This window comes from Ambystoma mexicanum, chromosome 10 (assembly GCF_040938575.1).
Source record: "Ambystoma mexicanum isolate Mex_15411 chromosome 10, UKY_AmexF1_1, whole genome shotgun sequence".
Lineage (NCBI taxonomy): Eukaryota > Metazoa > Chordata > Amphibia > Caudata > Ambystomatidae > Ambystoma > Ambystoma mexicanum.
Window position 1 is genome coordinate 379,176,545 of NC_090932.1, and position 20,000 is coordinate 379,196,544.

Here is a 20,000-nt window from a genome sequence, read left to right on the forward strand (position 1 = left end):
AAGGGACGACCTGCAGAGCTGGAAGAGGCTCCATCCAAAGACACGGCACTGCAAGCAGGCCCACAGAGGAAGAGGCGCTTCACTGATGAGGAACCTACCTAACTGATCATTATCGTGAGATTTATCAGTTTGTGGGGAGCACCCATACACACGCACAACGGATGGTGCATTGGCAGTGGGTCACACACCAAATTAACGCCATAGGTGTGGAGATGCAGACTACTGAACAGGTTCAGAAGCGGTGGAATGATCTCAGACGTAGGACCAAGCACAAGCTCAGTGTCAACTTGGCATCTGCACTTGCCACTGGAGGGGAGCAAGCAGTGGAGGAGCAGCTTGCTACTCACCAATGAGTAGGTGCAGGCGTGGTAGACCTGGATAACTATGAGTACACATCTGTTTCACCAATCATGTGTTACCCACCATCTATGTGTAGTGGTACATCTTGCTGCAGTTGTATAACATCCTTGGGGAATGCATGTTTGCTAACGTTTAGACTCATATCACATGGCCCTCTCGCTGGGAGTATCCTGTGTGGTGGACTTGTGTGGCACATGTTAATGTGACAGTGCACATCACTAGCTGCTGGCCTACACAGCAGTGACAGTATATGCATGCAGGGTATCAATGTCAAGAACATGTGCAATGTGCCTCCCTTCCTAACGCCCTTTTCACAGACCTGCATCAGATTTTGGAATACCGTTCAGTAAAATCAGTTACCAACTATACTGATACTATGCATGGTCTGTTGGAGTGAACTGATTTGTCATAGTGAGAGTTAATAGGAGTTAATAGGTAATACTGGTGTGACTAAACTCAAACTTTGTTTTAGAGAGGACTGGAGGATGACACTTGAGGCTATGCCTGCATACAATTCTTATCTTGAATACTCTAGGTTTCTACACAAGAAAAGTAATCCACCAGCGTACTTTAGGCGTTTCCCAGGCAACAAATCTTGCAACATGTTTCTGGGACTTAAACTGAATCAAATCCATACTAAAGAAAGGACAAAACATTGGACTAAGGCTGCATGGATGAGTTTTTGTTAACTTGTAATTTTTGTAACTCTGTGTCATCAATTGAAACTTTAAGACACTGAATACTGGTCTGCTCTGCTCTGACTTCAATTTGATCAATTTCCTTTCTCAAAGAATTGGACAGCTTTAAATCCACCTACTCAAAGTGACTGTTATGATCAAGACTCATGTGGGATGAAAATATATCCTTAATTATTGCCATTGTTTGTTTTTTGAATGACATTGATTTTATTTTGTAATTGTAGCTATTTTTCATGACATTTTATGTTTTTTGTATCCTGATGTTTTCTTTTGGTTTTCAAAAAGTTGTGTAAGGTTTCATTTAAACCAATTCACAATAAGCACAAATAAAAAAAAAAAACAGAACGTGTGCTAGGCATACAGCAGAACACTCACAGAAACCTGGAGCCCCACACAGGGTGCCAGGAAACATGGTGGTGTCATTGATGTGACACGGCAGACGGTAATAGTCATATGTGTTTTCTGAGGTTTGTGATTTTGACAGTGTATGCATGTTTTCTGCACACATATCACTTTGTTCATTGTACATGGACTGCACTCTGCACAATGATGCAATGGACCCTGCTGTCCTGGGCAGAGTGCATGATTGCATTAAGGTGACATGTGGCAGTGGTTGTCATGTTCGGTGGATGGAGTGGATGCCAATGTTGAGGGAATGTATGCCATGTCCAATGCAGCCACTGGCACACTTTTCAAAGGATTTGTCAGTTTACCATCTCAGGCATGCGGCATATGTAGTGATGGTGCAAAATGAAACAGTCTACATGTGTGTATTGACTGCACGTGGTTGTCCAGTTTTCAGTTGTAATCATGTTGTGTGTCATGTTTTGATGGTGGTAGTATCTGTGGATTTGGGTGGCTGATTGATGTCATGTTATGACCTTCACGGGTACAATGCCTCATTTGCTGACATAACAGTTGCATGGAACATCAGTCAATGTGTACGCCACTTTTGTACATAAGTGTATCCACTGATGACATGGACAGGACCCAGAGGGTGGGGGTTCCGCATGTCAGAAAAAGCCATACATCCATGGCTTAGAGCTCATAGTGTGGGAAGTCACAATTCGAGATGCTTGTGTGCCCTACCATTTTGCATCTGTCTTCACTTTGATGCACATATGAGTTTTTGTCTAGAGGCACATGACTCAAAATGTCATTCTCTGTCCATGTGCAGGTGAGGATGCACCGGATACACAGGAGGAGTGGGAGGAAGAAGAGGCATTGGTACGTCAGACCATTGGTGGAGGGCGTGGTGTCGTTTGCCATGAAAACCCACTGGTGCTATAGACAGTTATCAGTCATGCTGCAGCATCTTTAGATGCTTCTGACTCAGCTGATTTGGATGCAGAACCAGATGTGTTTGCCTCACATAGGGACAAGGTGAGTGCCCCAACGGGTAGATCAGATAGGGCCATTGAATCTACGGCTGTGCAGCTGACTTCACAAGGTCATTCAGTGGTGGGCCCCATGTCTGCGGTGGTTATGGTTGCAAGGCCACCCTCCCATGAGTTGGCATCAGGTTCTGAGGCGGATGTCCAACAGAGGGTTGCATAACTACAGCCAATGCCAGCAGCACCACAGCAATGGGCATGGTCCTTTGCATCAAGCCGCAGCGGGCCCCGCACACATGGTAGACGTGTGCAGGCTAGAGAGACAGCGTGGGAGAAACAAATGTTGCATGCCATCATCCAACATGGCAATGTGTTGGACAGAATTGCAGAAGGCATGGATCAAATGGCCAAGAATATGATCCCACCAGCGGCCCAGTAAGCGCAACGGCTTCAGGTAATGCAGTTCTCAAGCTGCTCCCACATTATAGGCATGGAGGCGAACATCAAGGGGTGGTTAGGAAGATCTGAGGTATCTGCATGAGACTCTGAATACAGATGCTCAGGCACACAGAGATGCCCTGAGGCATGAATTGGAGGGCTTGAGGATTGCAATGCATGATGAACTCTCTGCCACAAGAGCACATCTCCATGAGGAGGTGGCTGCCTTGAGGCAGACACTGTCCCAGCAACTCGATGCATCACGAGTGAGTGTGCCTACAGATTCTGTGGCCTTTAGTGAGGAAGCACATTGGGACCTCACCATCACTGGGGTGCTGGTGCATGCATCCGTGTCACGGCTGGCCCTGGCCAATGAAGACCAGGCCTTGGCACTACATGGTTTGCATCCACCACCACAAACACCAGCAGATCAGCCACAGGATGGGGGGCCCAGCACACCTACTGAACTACTGTTACCATAATGTCCATGAGCCCGTGGAGGGAATTTGTCATTTTAATTTTATTTTTGTTCCACTCATGTGGATATTGACATGCACCCTCCCCATTCCCCTTCAGAGTGAACTTTTATCTCAAAGGAATGATGAGTGAAGTAGTGGACATGTAGCCATGCACAGTGGTTTGAAATGTCATGGTTGCCTTGAGGACGACAGGATGGCATGTGCAGGTAACAATGGGTTGAAGGAATATTAAGACATACATGCAGTATGCATAATTAGCGACTATGGCTTGTGGCATACAATGTCCCATGTTGTTGCAGTGATCCTGATTCATTCATTGACTGCACTCAATGGAAAGTCCGCCTGCACCATCTCACGTCCCTACTCCCCATGCCCTCTGCCAGGCACTGGCCCACCTTTCACGAATTTGGAGGTACAGTGTCCCGTGGAGGTGATGAGGGATTCACATCAGGCCAGTGCTGTCAGCAGGTATGGATGTGCACTGTCTCTCATGTTATGTCTGTATTATTGGTCACTACAGTCGTTGCATGCATTCCACATATTTGCTAGCTGGGTTTGTATTTAAATCATGGTAAATGTCACTGAAGATGTGTGTCTGCCCACATGCATGTGTTTGGGCACTTCCACTTTGATGCATGTGCATTGTTTAGGAAGATGCACTTACACAATTGACAACAATAATGGAAGGGATTGTGCACTCACACTAGAGCCAATGGCAGTATTTCCCACAATCTGGATGTACATGCTAATTAACTACATGCATCCTCTGTGCATCTATACTCTGTGTAGTCTGGTTATCCAACACTTGCCTCACTGACCGTGATGATGTCTTCTTATTGCCATTCTTCTACTCCGTGTCTATACTACTCTTTGACTGGTGCCACTGCCCACTCCACTCCGTTATGCGCTCACATGACCTGCCCTGCTACTATTCCACATGTAGCACACACGTTCATTGTCCATCTACACATCTTCAGCTGCTCCACTTCATGGCGTTACCTCTGGTGACACAGTTCTGGGCATTTGTGTACATTGACTCCACAGGACAAGTTTGTCACACTTGCAGCATTTAGGGTTGTACAGACATGCACATGTGTATCCCTGATGGACTGCTCCTGTGTTCCCCAATCAGGGCACTTGTTGTTTATTTTTCATTTCTGTATGTTCTCTGCACCTGGATGTTTTGCATAACTTTTTTACATTGCTTGTTGATCTAATATAGCACTGTGAGTGACTGCACGTGTATCAGCACATTGTGGTCCCATGCAAGTGGTACATCGTCCATTCCCCCAGCTTGTCTTCATCTGTTGTCCCTGTAGGTGTTGCCAGTGCACCCTGCAATCCATGCACATTTACTGGGACGGTCCCACACAGGGTGTGTGGTCTGTTTGAGGGTGGCTGAACAGCTGCATATTGTCCTGAGATCCATTTACAGTGGTGTCAAAAAGGGAGGGGTTGGTGCAGGGTTGGTATGTGGTTGTAGGATCTTCTTTGCGGGGATGTTGCAGACATGGGTCTCTTTCTGCTTTTCATGCCATGGCGGGTTGCGCATGTTGTTTCTTTGATGTGAAGCTGCTGATTGACATTTCAGAGGTGGTCTTCCTTTGCCAGTCTGCCCACTTTTGTCCTTCTTTGCCCACTGCATGTGCTATTTTGCCATCCATGTGCCTCCCGGGATCTTTGACCAGGCTGCTTCTTTTACAAGTGTTCATGTCTCTGTCTTCTTCTCTTGGCCACCTTCTCTCTGCCCTCACTCACTGCTATGCATTCATCACTCTGTGCCCTGTCTCCCTCTTGCTCTATGTCATCTTTCTCATCAGCTGCCATACTTGTACTTCCACTCCCGGGACATCATCTCCTCATTTGGAGTCCTTTTCCTACCCTGCATTCATGGTTGACCCAAAGGCACACATGAGACCTGACAGTGGGTGTTCAGAACTTGTATGCCTGTAATCAATGTCCCCACTTGAGCCTGCATCCCAGAGCTGAGTGACACCTGTTTCCAGGGTGCATGTTGTGCTGTGTTTGTAATCTGTTTGCTTTCCTGACAGTGATTTCTCTGTTGCCCTTTTTTGCTGTGTTGATGTTGTGGGATGTTTTTATCCACGCATCCAAGCCCTACCTCAAAACTGTGCAGTACTGACATGGAAAACATCATGATGGCCAGAGCTTCCCAGAAAATGCCCAGGGAAGTGCATGAAGAATAGGCTGCCACCCATTTTTGCCGATGTTATGGGCACAGAAGGGCACTGCCTAAAACCACCATTGGACTACCCACACGGTAGTCTGAAACCATTGGGAATGGCAATGCTGATTGCCAAAAGCAACCTAGAATTGTGGGGAATTCATTTTTTAAATCCCAAAAATGGGTGCATTACCAGTACTCACCACTATCAGAAAGCCGGCGTTTTAAAACAACACCAGACTTTTTTCTTTTTTGTGTAAAACTGAATAAATGAACCCAAAAGCAGGCCAAAGAAAGACTTACTGAGAGGTGGATACAATCTAAAGTTATATTCTGAAGTGACTTGAAGGTTTATAACAAGACTGGCTGAGCTGTGGATTTCAGCAGTTTAAGTAAATTTGGACTGAAAGACACTAAAAATCTAAATGTTTAAAAGAAATGAGTGACCTACTTTGAGGGTCACATAGGTTGCAATTGTTTAAATGTCATAGTTTAAACTTAGAATCAGCATTTTAGCTGCATATGTAAAAATTGGTAGTCTTATTTGAATGCAGAAAACTGGGTAATTAAAAGTGACATTAGCTGGGGCCTGGCTTAAGGAACTGAATTCTGCCCACCAGCTACCCCCGACAGGAGATGAGACTTGCACAACAGCTGTGTTCCCAGGCCTAGCTGCCCTTTTGCTGGTCCCACCAAAAGGGATATGACACTTCCCTGATTGAATTACCTGGGCTCTGCAGGAAATTGAACAAAGCCCTGTCCTGACTCAGGCAAATGTTTTATTATGGGGCCGTAAAAAGTGGCTTCCTCCTGGAAGGAAAGGGGAGGAGCACTGCCTGTGAGAGCAAGCTGGCTTGGCAGAACTGGAAAAACCAGAAATTCAACCTTGTGCTGGGGGGAAACCACACCCCTGTAGCCAGAATATGGTTTTAGAAAAAGATGAATAACTCATAGTACGGACTTGTCATAATTATTTAAATGATACCATAATTCTTGTGATTTTTCTGCCCACATTTTAAGAGGTTTTTAGAACCGGTGGCATGATCTGGGGGCAAACTAGCAGTTAAGAGGGTATTACTTAAAATGTATGCATGTTAAAAGTCTGATACTTCATCAATCAATGCCTGCATGCCTTGCACACATTTGGGTAAATTTGAGTAAGAATCTGATATTGGTAACTTGACCGAAAAGTGACATATGTTGCCATTTCTGAATGCAAGCTCTCAGGAAGAGCAGATTTGGACAGGGTATACCTCCTGTGATATGTGATGGGTGCATGCAATTTTAAACAAATGTGTACCTGTGCAAATATGTCTTTTGGGTCAAAATATAGATTGTGTGCAATTTGACAGGGGTGGGTTCTCTGTATCATAAACAGACCTCATCATGATGACACTTCATTTCATTCCCCCAATCAAGGGGAAGAGGAAGAAGTGGCCAATGACAAGTGGAGAGGGGTAGGGCCTAGGAAGCTAGCCTCTCCACCCATTTTCAAAACACATAAAAGCAGACAGTCAGGACAGATAGGGACATTCAATTCCATTTGCTGCAACACGCTCTGCCGGACCATACCACATCCAGAGATCCAGACTTCAAATCCATCAATCTCCAGAGAAAGCTGTGCAGAAAGATCCAGAAGCAGTGCTGTACCCAGAGAGAGAGCAGAGCTGACCCAGACCACTGTTAGCAGAACCAGAGAGCTGACCCAGATCACTGTGAAGTGCAGAGACCAGACCAGAGTCCAGTCTAAAACCTGACCAGATCCGTGGCGAGGCCCATTCTAATTCGAAAATATATTGTGAGCACCTAGCAGAACTGTGCAGAACCAATCTCTTAGTTAAAATAATATAATTCAATCTATTTTAATCTAAGTAGAACTGCCTAAAAGCTGTCACCTGTCATTTTCTATCTGCAAGCTGTAACCTGTCACTTTGAACTTTTAACATTTCAAATCCGAAAAACTACCTTTATTTAATCGTTCATAACTCCGTAACCGTTTGTGCTAGGAACTTGGTTTAACTTTCCTCTGAAAGCTTAGAATCTCAGCTTTTTAAAGAACCTTGAACCGCATTCCTATTCCATACACTTCTGCCGCGATTTGCAAATTTCTCCACGTGTGAAAACCGCAGCTTCATTGCTTTCCTTGCTAAAAATGTGTTTGCCTCTTAAGAACCATCCCTGAATCATTGCTAGAGTGAGCCTGGACTAATATTAACTAGATATTAACTAGATACCATTCACCCTGAACCTCCAGAGGGAATTAAAATCATTTTAGCACATTTTCCAATATATTGCAGCACATATAAAAGCATTTTGGGCCTGTGTTTCAAACTTCTGTAGTCTAAGCTTGCTGGGGTGAACTGAATTACATTTGATTGCATTTCTGAGAACTGTGTGCTTTCCTTCCATTTCCTTGCATTGCATAAAGGGGGGAGGGGATTGCCAGAGAAAAGTGATTACATTGTTTTGTTGAAATCATATTGAGTATTTTCTGTACTGCATTTCATTCCACATTGCATCCATTTGAAACCATCAAAGTATTGTTGCTATCTAATCCATCCTATAACCACTCATCATTGATTATAAAGAAGTGTGCTAGTGCCAGACTATCCATTATTGATTACTGCTCAGATTAAGTGTGATATTCAATTATTAATTTATTATAAAGCGTGATATATATATATATATTGTTTAAATTATCAAATAAACCTTTAAACTTGCAAAACAGAACTACTTCTTGGCTCAGTGGGGTCAGGGGGATTCCAAGAGAGGGGTGTTATATAGGGGTAGTCATCCAGAACGCATGAACTGGACATAAAGATATATCAATAAGGGTTTCCATTCAGTATCCCAGACTAGGCATTGACTTAGCTGTAGTGTTGAATTGAATCCTCTTACAAATTGGGGGCTCGTGCCGGACCTTTGGATTAGATCTATCACTTGTGCAGATTAATACAGCGTGCCAGCTGACCAGATACACATATCCGGTCGGAGCACACGCTGTGTTACGCTGTAAAGCACTCCTCAAAGGAACGCTCTAAGGAAAAGGTCTGTTTTGCAAAAATATAATATAAACTTCTGTAAGTCAGGACAGAGACAAATCTCTAGAATGACGACCTTAGTAGACATGAAAATAGCCAGAGAGCACTTCTTACATAAGTTATTTGTGAGAGGTGAGTGGACTCACCAGGACCGCATGGTCTGGTTGCAGGCCATCACGCAACAGGTCACGGAAACAGGGTCAGATATATGAAGAGATCAGGGTCCCTTACATGTGGCCCTGAGTGAACTATACATGGCTCCTAAAGCTAAGGATGAACAAGACAAGATGGTTAGGATAGCGGCATACCTGTACCTATATATGGGAGACATGCAGGATAAATGTACTGAAAGCCAAGATCTGGCGAATAAGCGACAGATGGCGTTAGAGAAGGTCCAATCTGACCTGGTCTCTTCTGAGCAGAGGCTGCAGGGGAGCCAGGAGTCAGAAAATGAGAGTAGACAGCACATCATTAAAATAAAGAGGGACATGGATATACTGCAACAGGAAAAGGCTGACCAGGATACCAGATTTCTGGCCTTGCAGAAGGAGTACCAAGAAGGTTTGGACTCCCTACTGCAGAGCCAGAAAAAGCTGGAGCAACAGTTAGACTTCAATAGGGCATGTGCTGAGCAGGTAGTCACCCTGCAAAGCCACCTAGATAGGGAGAAGGCAGAGAGCAATAAACTGATTTTGAAAGACCTGGATACCCAGGCAGAGTTTGACCAGGAGCGCCAGAAAGCTGGTGCCTTCCAAAGGCAAAGGGACGACCTGGCGGCACAGATGCAGGCTCTTAGTCAGGAAAGGGATACCTTAGGCCAGGAAGTCTGCCACTTAAAAAGGAAAATGGAAGAAAATCACTTGGCCCTCCAGGGACTGGGTGACCTCCAAAAAGAACACCATAACTTGTTAGAGCACACCAGGAAGGTGGAGGATGCTCTGGCAAGAAAGGAGCAGCCCAATAGGGACACAGCTCAGGAGGTAACCCTCCTGCAGCAAAGACTGGCCCAGTGCTCCAGGACCAATCAGGAAACACAGAGAGAGAATGAGGCTCTCTGCCAGCACAATGATAGGCTCCAACAACAGGTAGCGATGCAGGAGAGACTGATAGAGTCTAGTAAGGCCTTAACTGAGGAACTGAAGGCGCAGGCTCTTGCATTGCAACAGGGAGCAGGGGCGGATAGAGATGAGGTTCTCTGGGAAAGAGAAACTCCTGAGCATAACCCCAGGAGCCCTAGTACCAGAGGCCTTTACCTCTCTCAGTCCCTGGACTCTGCCACCCCCATGTCCCCTGGCGCACATGAGCACAGGGCCACAGGGATGGCAGATTACTATCCAGCCAGAAGCATGGGGCTCATAGGCCAGTACCACCCAGGAATGGAGGGGCGGGCATCCGGGTATGGGCACCCAAGCACAGTGCAATTTAGTGGGGAACCCCAGGAGAGTAGGCCCATTAAGGGCATCCTGAAAACCTCTGCCCAGTTAGGTCAGTGGGGGGGGGTACCCATCAAATCCTGGCAGCAAGGAGGGATCTGAAGACTCCTCTGAGCGGTACAGGACACAGGAGACCAGGTCCCCACATTCTGCCAGCCATTCCCAGGCTCGCAGAATCCGGGAAAACCTGGAAGATCAGACAGGAACCTCTGGGAGCAGTGCCTCTGAGTCAGAGGACGAATGGACAAGGGTTACCCGAACCAAAAAGGCCAATAAGGCAAAAAGGGCCTTGATTAAGGACCCATTGAAACAGATTAAGGCAATTAGGAGTGTCATCACGCCTTATCATAAGAACGCCAAGTACTCTGTTTGGGAACACTTGGAGCTCTATGAGCAAATGATGGAGACTTTTCATTTGAAGGACAGCCAAAGCTGTATCCAATATGTAAAGTGGACATTCTCCCCAGAGTACTCCAGTTTCTTTGCAGGGCTGGAGGACCAAAATCATTCCAGGTGGTCCACCTATAGGGCGGCCATATTAAAACATTTTTCTGTTCACAGAAATCCCCAAGAGGCTCGCAAGGCAGCCTACAATTTACAATGTGGGGAGGATCAGGCCCCACAAGAATTTGTGCAGGAGTTAAAGCGTGCTTTTGCACAGACCACAAGAAGGGTGCGCACGGATAGCAGAGAATTTATTAATACGTTTTTCCATGCCTTGCCCAAATACATAATCACCCAGCTTGTGAGGGATTTTCACGAGAAAAGATCTTTAGACTGGGTCATTGAACAGGCGACCCGGATCTATGAGGTGCAGAAGCCAATAGAAAATAAAAATAATGCGCCCAAAAACCCCAAAGCCAACAACACCCCTGCTGCTGCCAAGGTGGCAGAGGTAAAGGTCACCCCCGTTTTAGAGTTGGAGATGGGGGGGGGCCTAAAAACCTACCTGCACCTAATAATGCTAGGCCCAGAAGGTCCTCGGGCCAGTCACAGACAGGGAGCCAGGGAGGCAGCCCCACAAATGGGGTCCCTCGCTCTCCTGATTATGTAAGCCCCCGTTACAAGGGAAACAGACCCATCCTGGGTTATGTGTGGACTCCTCCAGCCCAAGGGGGGGGATCCAGCCAAGCACCTAACCCAGAGAACTTCCCTCCCAACTTCTCACAGGAGGGCAGAAACTCACCAAACCCTGGGCAGAACTTCTTCCCCAGGTATCCACCCAATTTCCAGCCCCAAAATCCTCCACCCTTCTTTCCCCAATTCCCTGAGCCCAGACAACCGAATCCGGGAGAGGGGAGGCCAAGGGTGGAGGGGTATCCAAATCTTCCCAACCAGGGGTACTACCAAAGAATGGATAGCTACCCTTCCCGGGATCAGCCCAGGGGAGAAAACAGTGCCCCGTATCAGCCTGAGCGGGTTTCCCAGTTAGAGCGCCAGGTTCAAAACATGGCGCGGGATCTGGGTCACATACTGAGGGCTCAGCAGAACCCTCAGATCGGCTTGCCGGCGCAGAACGCACCCAACTCTGGACCTGGTGCCCCAGAACAATGACGGGGGCAGCACCCCGATAAATCACCAGTTCCCTGGGAGGAGGCACAAAGGGAAGGGGGGTGTAAAGCCTTGGAGGAAGCTTCCTTCCTCACTTGTAAACAGCCCCTGGAAACCCAGGAACCGGAAACAAAATCTCTTGCCCCTGAAAGTCTGCCTCCTAAGGAGCAGAGGGGGGGTAGGAGAAACAAAAGACCCAAACAGACTCAGTTTAAGGAGGAGGTACATATCTTCCAATTTGAGGGAGAGGGATCCTCAGAGGATCCTGGGAAAAGGATCTTCTCCTTCAGAGAGGGGGGAACTCCTCCCAAAGAAAAATGGGTCCCAAGGGATTCCAATCCAGACTGGGGAGATATGGAGACTGAGCTACCGCCGCCCATCATCTCATCCCAGAACCCACAATACCAAAATCCCCTGGTTCAAACCCATCCTGATGACTGCCTCCAAAAAGGGGGGGGGTGGCCCAGAACCGGAACCAGGGGAACCCACAATGGCTCTGATCTCCAGTTGCCAACTTTTTCTTTCAGATTCCCAAGGCTCTCCACAGAATTCTGCCCAAATCTCTTCGCTAGCGATGTCCAAAACCAGAAAGTTAGCCCACCAGTTGTCCAAAAATGTGCATTATCTGTGCCCCCTTGAGGAGAAGGAGGGAAGATACTATGCCCCGGTACAAGTACAGGGGCAGGGTACAATTTTGGCACTGGTGGATACTGGATCTCAAGCTACCCTTCTGTCCAGAAGGGCCTTTGACGAAGTGAATGCAGGAAGGGGAGAGAATTACCAAATTCCTCTCACCTCACTTCCTGGACAACTCCAGAACTTTGACGGGAAGGAAATTCCCGTCGAGGGGACGGCAGATTTGGACATTAAAATTGGGCGACACAAGTTGAAACACCCGGTCATAGTTGTGACTCCAGAGGGCACCCCTTGTTTACTAGGGAATGACCTCCTGAGAAGGTTGTCACCCCTAATAGATTGCGTAAACAAGGTCCTCTGGACCCAGACTAGCCGACCCATAAAATTAAAACAGAGTGTCAACCATGTTAGTTTATACGGCACCTGCCACATGGTTGAACAAAAATCTGACCAAGTAGAATTTCACTTCCAGAATAGCCAAATTCCAGACGTGACAGTAATAGCAGTAGGACAACAGACTGGTCATGGAGGGTCCTCTCTATTTCTGAAAATCAACCTTCCTTCCAGTCTAAAGTGGTACTCCACGCTGAAAGGAAACACTCTGAGATTCTATACTAATCCACAATCAGAAACTCCCACTCCTATAGTCCAGAAAGATGCGAAATCAGCTCAGAGCCTGGCTGATATTCAGCAAATTGGAGAGCAGTTGTTCATCCCTGTCCAATTAAATGATGGGAAGGACTCTGTTCTCGCTCGAGTGTGTGTGAACAACGGTAAGAGCTTCATCAGCGAAGCCATGTTCCGCCAACTCCCAAAAGATCCAGCCATTCCCACATTCAAACTGATAGACAAATGGGAAATGGACCTGGAAGCGCCTAATTCCAAACATCTCCTGCCAAGCAGGTGTATGCTCAAAATCTCCATTGGCAACAAGAGCATAGTCCACAATTGTTGGGTCGTGCGAGACGTCCCTGCCGCCTTTTACTTAGGCAGTGACATTCTCAATCGCTTTGCCATTAGTTTGGACCTAATAAACTTCAAAGCTTGGTCCCGATTAGCGGATAATCCCATGGGCTTTGATGATCCAGAAAAAGCATTTAGGTCAGCTCAATTGCTACCTTATGCAGTTGAAATTCAGATCAAAGAGGAAGTCACCATCCCAGAAAGGACCCGACAATTCTCCCTGGAAGTGAAAGTTAAAAGAGGACAATATTTGCAAAACCCTGATGCTTACATACATCTAAACGCTGCTCTCCAAAAGCAAGGGTTGGGGGTAAACCCAACTCCATTAGTCAACATAGAACATGACACCATTCTAATAGAGGTGGATAACAGCAACTTAAAGAGTATTACTCTAGCCGCAGGCACCATTATTGGAATGGCGGTTGATGACCGTCATTTTTCCATCGATTTAGGTAATGAACTGTTAGGGCCAATCCCCAAGGACTGCTTTGACAGTGACAGTGATGACAATACAACACCAGACAGGATATTTACCCGGCATGGGGGGAACTTCCTGGTGTACACTTCTTGCCCTTATGGTAAGGAAGATGTGACTTGTGACTTCAGGAGGGATGAGGTGATTTTCCAGGTCCATGAGGGCTGCCTTTCCCACCTGAAGCCTCCAGGCCAAATCAGCACTCTGACCAGGGACTTCTCCACCCAGCTGGAGGAGGCCGCGGAGATAGCCAAACCAGAAGTCTTTCCAGGCTTCAGGCAGATGGTGGAAGAGAGAGTCAACCTAGCTGATGCCTGTGTGACTCTGGAACAAAAGCAAAAGTTGAAACAAGTTTTCTTGGATTTCCAAGATCTCTTTGCGGTAGACTCATATGACTTTGGTCGCACCGACATCCACACAACAACCATCCCCACGGACCCCGGCATGACTCCTGTGTTTGTGAAGCAATATCGCTTGCCTCTCGCATCAATGGAGTCCCTTACTGAAATAATTAAGAACCTTGAGTCCCGGGGAATAATCTGTCCAGTCCACAGCACCTTCAATAATCCGGTGCTGGGTATATTGAAGCCAAACGGCCAGTGGAGACTCTGCGCCGACCTCAGGGAGCTCAACAAACGGGTCCATACTTCCCGATGGCCTCTGCCCTACATTGACCAAGGGCTGGCCCAGATCCAGGGGTCACAGGTATTCACTGCAATAGACCTGACCAATGGATACTGGACCGTACCTGTCAGCAGGGAGGACCAATACAAACTGGCTTTTACCTTTGGGGGCCAGCAATACACATGGACCCGGACTCCCTTCGGATACCTCAACTCCGGCAATGAATTCAACATTTTCCTACATAAGGCCATGCCAGACCTGGGTGCGAGGGGTAACCTGGCTTATGTAGATGATGTCCCCATCAAAAGTTCATCTGTGGAGGAACACATAGCGGAGATCCGTTATGTTCTGACCCAGTTGAGGGCCGCCGGAGCAAAACTTTCCTTTCAGAAAGCACAGTGGTGAAGAACCCGTGTTAATTTCTTGGGGCATGAGATTACTCCTCAGGGTCTCTGTCCCCAGGAAAGGAAAGTGGAAGCACTTCAAAAACTGAAAGACCCCACAACTCTGCGGGAACTAAGGAGCCTCCTTGGTCTGACTAATTACAGCAGAAAGTTCATTGAGGGCTACGCAGAGATCACCAGACCCCTGATTCATCTCCTGAAGGGGGGGGTCAAGTGGGAATGGGGTCCAGAACAAGCCGAGGCAGTAAAACAACTCAAAAGAAGCCTCTCAAAAGCGCCTTGCCTAGCTTACCCTGTCAGAAACAAGGAGTACTTCCTGGAGACGGGGTTCTCTAATACGTGCTTGACAGCAGTATTATACCAAAAGCATGACAAGGTCAATAAAGTAATCTCCTATGCGAGCAAAACTTTATCCTCTGTGGAGAAAAAATTCAACGATTGTGAGAAGGCACTCCTGGCAACGGTGTGGGCATTGAAGAATTACCGCCCGTTTATCCATGGGGAACACATCATAGTGGAGACTCCACACCAGCCTCTGCAATATCTCCAAAGTGACAGAATCCGGGCCGGAAATGTGAGTAATTCCCGAATTACTTCCTGGATTCTATCAATGCATGGCTTTGCTGTGGAGGTCAGATATGGCCAAAACAAGAAGAGTCCCCTCGCGCAAGGTCTGGCTGACTTGCATGATTGTGCCAGAGAAAACTGTCTCGAGGACGAAAGTCTAAAAATAAAGGACAACATGGAGGCATACCTTAATTCCCCCCACAAAGTCTTTGAAGAAGACAAGTGTGAGGGAATGCCCACTGTCTATGTGGATGGATGCTCGTACCATGTTGACAACGACGGGGAGAAAGAACTGGTGGCTGGCGTAGGGAATGCATGGGTGAATGAGTCCCCAGAACCCTCCGCTGGATACAAAATTGGTCCCCGAAGTAGTCAGGTGGCAGAATTGATGGCTGTGCATCAGGCCATCCTCACTGCTGTCCAGCATCAACTCCACGAACTGGTCATAATCACAGATTCGGATTATGTACGGAACGGGTTCGTGGAGCACCTGGTCAATTGGAAAACCAGAGGCATGTTATGTGCTAACAACAAACCCTTGAAACATGGGAAGTTGATCCAAAACATTGATGATCTGGTCACCTCGAATGAGATGACCATCTATTGGAAAAAGATCAAGGGTCATTCCAAAGTAGAGGGACCAGACAAAACTGGAAATGACTTAGCTGATCAGCTGGCCAAAACCGGGGCCATCCAAGGGGATCTAATTGATATTGAGTCCCTGTTGGGGGAAATCCAGGTCACTGCTATCACTAGGTCCCAGACAAATGCTCACAGTGATCTTTCAACTGCCCAATGGAGCAAGGAGACCCCTGATGCTGATTTGATTACAGCTCAGAAGGGGGATCCAATTATTGGTAAGTTTTACCAACACCTTGAGGACCCTGAGAACTTTCCCTTGACGGATACCGATTATATTGGGAAAGAGGACCTAAGAGTGTTGATGAAATGTCCAAAAATGTTCCGAATCCAAGACGGTTTGCTGGTAAGGAAATCCAAAGCTGGCCACGATCAGTGGGTGGTTCCTACCTCATTCCGAAGCCTGATATTAAGTCACGCCCATGATGCGGCCACCGCCGGTCATAGGGGGTTTCACACAACATTGGAAATCTTAAGAGAGGTTGCATACTGGCCACACATGGGGCAGGACCTCGACCAATACTTGAAGGGGTGTCTTGTGTGTGCACAATTTCAGCCATCATCCCTCACACACCGTGCGCCTCTCCAAAAGAGGGGGATGACCCTGCCATGGTCAGATTTACAAATCGACTTTGTAGGCCCCGTGATTCGCTCTGCTAGGGGGAATAAGTACATGTTGACTGTGACATGCTTGTTTACCAAGTGGGTGGAATGTCTCCCAGCCCCAAATTGCAAGGCAGAAACTGCAGCTGCCCTGATGATTAACCACATCTTTTCCCGTTTCGGTCTACCTCAAAGGATTGAGTCAGACAGGGGTAGCCACTTCACTAGTGAAGTAATGACAAAGATGTGGGAGATACTGGGGGTCAAAAGGAAGTTGCATATTGCTTACCAGCCAGCTTCTTCTGGGGCAGTAGAGAGATATAACGAACCATTGTGAGCATATTAAAAAAGTTTGTGGCAGATTCAGGGCCAAGTTGGGATATCCGATTACCTCTGGTCCTAATGGCCATCAGATCTACCCCTTCATCTGCAACCAAAATGTTCCCATTTGAGTTGATGACTGGGCGCAAGATGGTGCTTCCTCAGCATTTGCTCTACAGGACCCAAGAGCAGACACTGATAAATGCCTCCACAACTCATGAGTATGTGGAGAATTTAAGGAAACACCTTCACATGCTTTTGCTTATGCTCAGCGGAATCTAGAAAGATCAGCTGATAGCATGAAGACCCACTATGACCTGAAAACTTCCAGGAAGGAATATCAGGTGGGGGACCGGGTCTATCTATACAATTTCCAAAGGAACCAGGCCAAACAGCGAAAATTTTTGCCTACATGGAAGGGACCCTTTGAGATTATAGACAAAATCTCCCCTGTGGCCTACAAGATCCGCATCCCCAAAGGCGGTTTGGCAGAGGGGGAAGACAAGTGGGTCCACATTAACCAGTTGAAGTGTTGCCATCCCAGGCACACTCTGCAACAACTGGAGGAATCCTCTGGAATCCTAGAGGGTACTGTCTCAGATTAATTCAGTTCTAACTTAAAAGAACCTACATATAGCCTATCAAATTCTGTGTTTCTCACGTTTATGTGTTCCTGTCTCTTAATTTAAAAAAATGTGCATGTGCATATCTGTTGAGTTCTAAAATTCATATGCCACCCCACTATATCAATGGTGGGGGAAAATGTCTATGAATAGGTATTGCCGCTCTTCCTTTGTCGTCCTAAGAGAAAGAAAACCTGGAGACGGGCCAAGGAGGACGATCCGGAGACTGGGAGCAGAGACGCAAGGGGCCCGGGGTATCGCCCAATCTTCCCATCAGGACCGGCGAGGAGAACCGATCGATCCGACCGGATGGAGAAAAAGATGCTGAACTGTGCCATCTATTGGAAGAAGATGAGGAAACATCCCAGGTCTTGCGAGTCCCATCAGTGAAACAGAATGGCCATCGCAAGAGGGGGGCTTGTGGGATGTTTTTATCCACGCATCCAAGCCCTACCTCAAAACTGTGCAGTACTGACATGGAAAACATCATGATGGCCAGAGCTTCCCAGAAAATGCCCAGGGAAGTGCATGAAGAATAGGCTGCCACCCATTTTTGCCGATGTTATGGGCACAGAAGGGCACTGCCTAAAACCACCATTGGACTACCCACACAGTAGTCTGAAACCATTGGTAATGGCAATGCTGATTGCCAAAAGCAACCTAGAATTGTGGGGAATTCATTTTCTTAAATCCCAAAAATGGGTGCATTACCAGTACTCACCACTATCAGAAAGCCGGCGTTTTAAAACAACACCAGACTATTTTCTTTTTTGTGTAAAACTGAATAAATGAACCCAAAAGCAGGCCAAAGAAAGACTTACTGAGAGGTGGATACAATCTAAAGTTATATTCTGAAGTGACTTGAAGGTTTATAACAAGACTGGCTGAGCTGTGGATTTCAGCAGTTTAAGTAAATTTGGACTGAAAGACACTAAAAATCTAAATGTTTAAAAGAAATGAGTGACCTACTTTGAGGGTCACATAGGTTGCAATTGTTTAAATGTCATAGTTTAAACTTAGAATCAGCATTTTAGCTGCATATGTAAAAATTGGTAGTCTTATTTGAATGCAGAAAACTGGGTAACTAAAACTGACATTAGCTGGGGCCTGGCTTAAGGAACTGAATTCTGCCCACCAGCTACCCCCGACAGGAGATGAGACTTGCACAACAGCTGTGTTCCCAGGCCTAGCTGCCCTTTTGCTGCTCCCACCAAAAGGGATATGACACTTCCCTGATTGAATTACCTGGGCTCTGCAGGAAATTGAACAAAGCCCTGTCCTGACTCAGGCAAATGTTTTATTATGGGGCCGTAAAAAGTGGCTTCCTCCTGGAAGGAAAGGGGAGGAGCACTGCCTGTGAGAGCAAGCTGGCTTGGCAGAACTGGAAAAACCAGAAATTCAACCTTGTGCTGGGGGGAAACCACACCCCTGTAGCCAGAATATGGTTTTAGAAAAAGATGAATAACTCATAGTACGGACTTGTCATAATTATTTAAATGATACCATAATTCTTGTGATTTTTCTGCCCACATTTTAAGAGGTTTTTAGAACCGGTGGCATGATCTAGGGGCAAACTAGCAGTTAAGAGGGTATTACTTAAAATGTATGCATGTTAAAAGTCTGATACTTCATCAATCAATGCCTGCATGCCTTGCACACATTTGGGTAAATTTGAGTAAGAATCTGATATTGGTAACTTGACCGAAAAGTGAAATATGTTGCCATTTCTGAATGCAAGCTCTCAGGAAGAGCAGATTTGGACAGGGTATACCTCCTGTGATATGTGATGGGTGCATGTAATTTTAAACAAATGTGTACCTGTGCAAATATGTCTTTTGGGTCAAAATATAGATTGTGTGCAATTTGACAGGGGTGGGTTCTCTGTATCATAAACAGACCTCATCATGATGACACGTCATTTCATTCCCCCAATCAAGGGGAAGAGGAGGAAGTGGCCAATGACAAGTGGAGAGGGGTAGGGCCTAGGAAGCTAGCCTCTCCACCCATTTTCAAAACACATAAAAGCAAACAGTCAGGACAGATAGGGACATTCAATTCCATTTGCTGCAACGCGCTCTGCCGGACCATACCACATCCAGAGATCCAGACTTCAAATCCATCAATCTCCAGAGAAAGCTGTGCAGAAAGATCCAGAAGCAGTGCTGTACCCAGAGAGAGAGCAGAGCTGACCCAGACCACTGTTAGCAGAACCAGAGAGCTGACCCAGATCACTGTGAAGTGCAGAGACCAGACCAGAGTCCAGTCTAAAACCTGACCAGATCCGTGGCGAGGCCCATTCTAATTCGAAAATATATTGTGAGTACCTAGCAGAACTGTGCAGAACCAATCTCTTAGTTAAAATAATATAATTCAATCTATTTTAATCTAAGTAGAACTGCCTAAAAGCTGTCACCTGTCATTTTCTATCTGCAAGCTGTAACGTGTCACTTTGAACTTTTAACATTTCAAATCCGAAAAACTACCTTTATTTAATCGTTCATAACTCCGTAACCGTTTGTGCTAGGAACTTGGTTTAACTTTCCTCTGAATCTCAGCTTTTCAACGAACCTAGAACCGCATTCCTATTCCATACACTTTTGCCGCAATCGCGAAAAACGCACTCGCG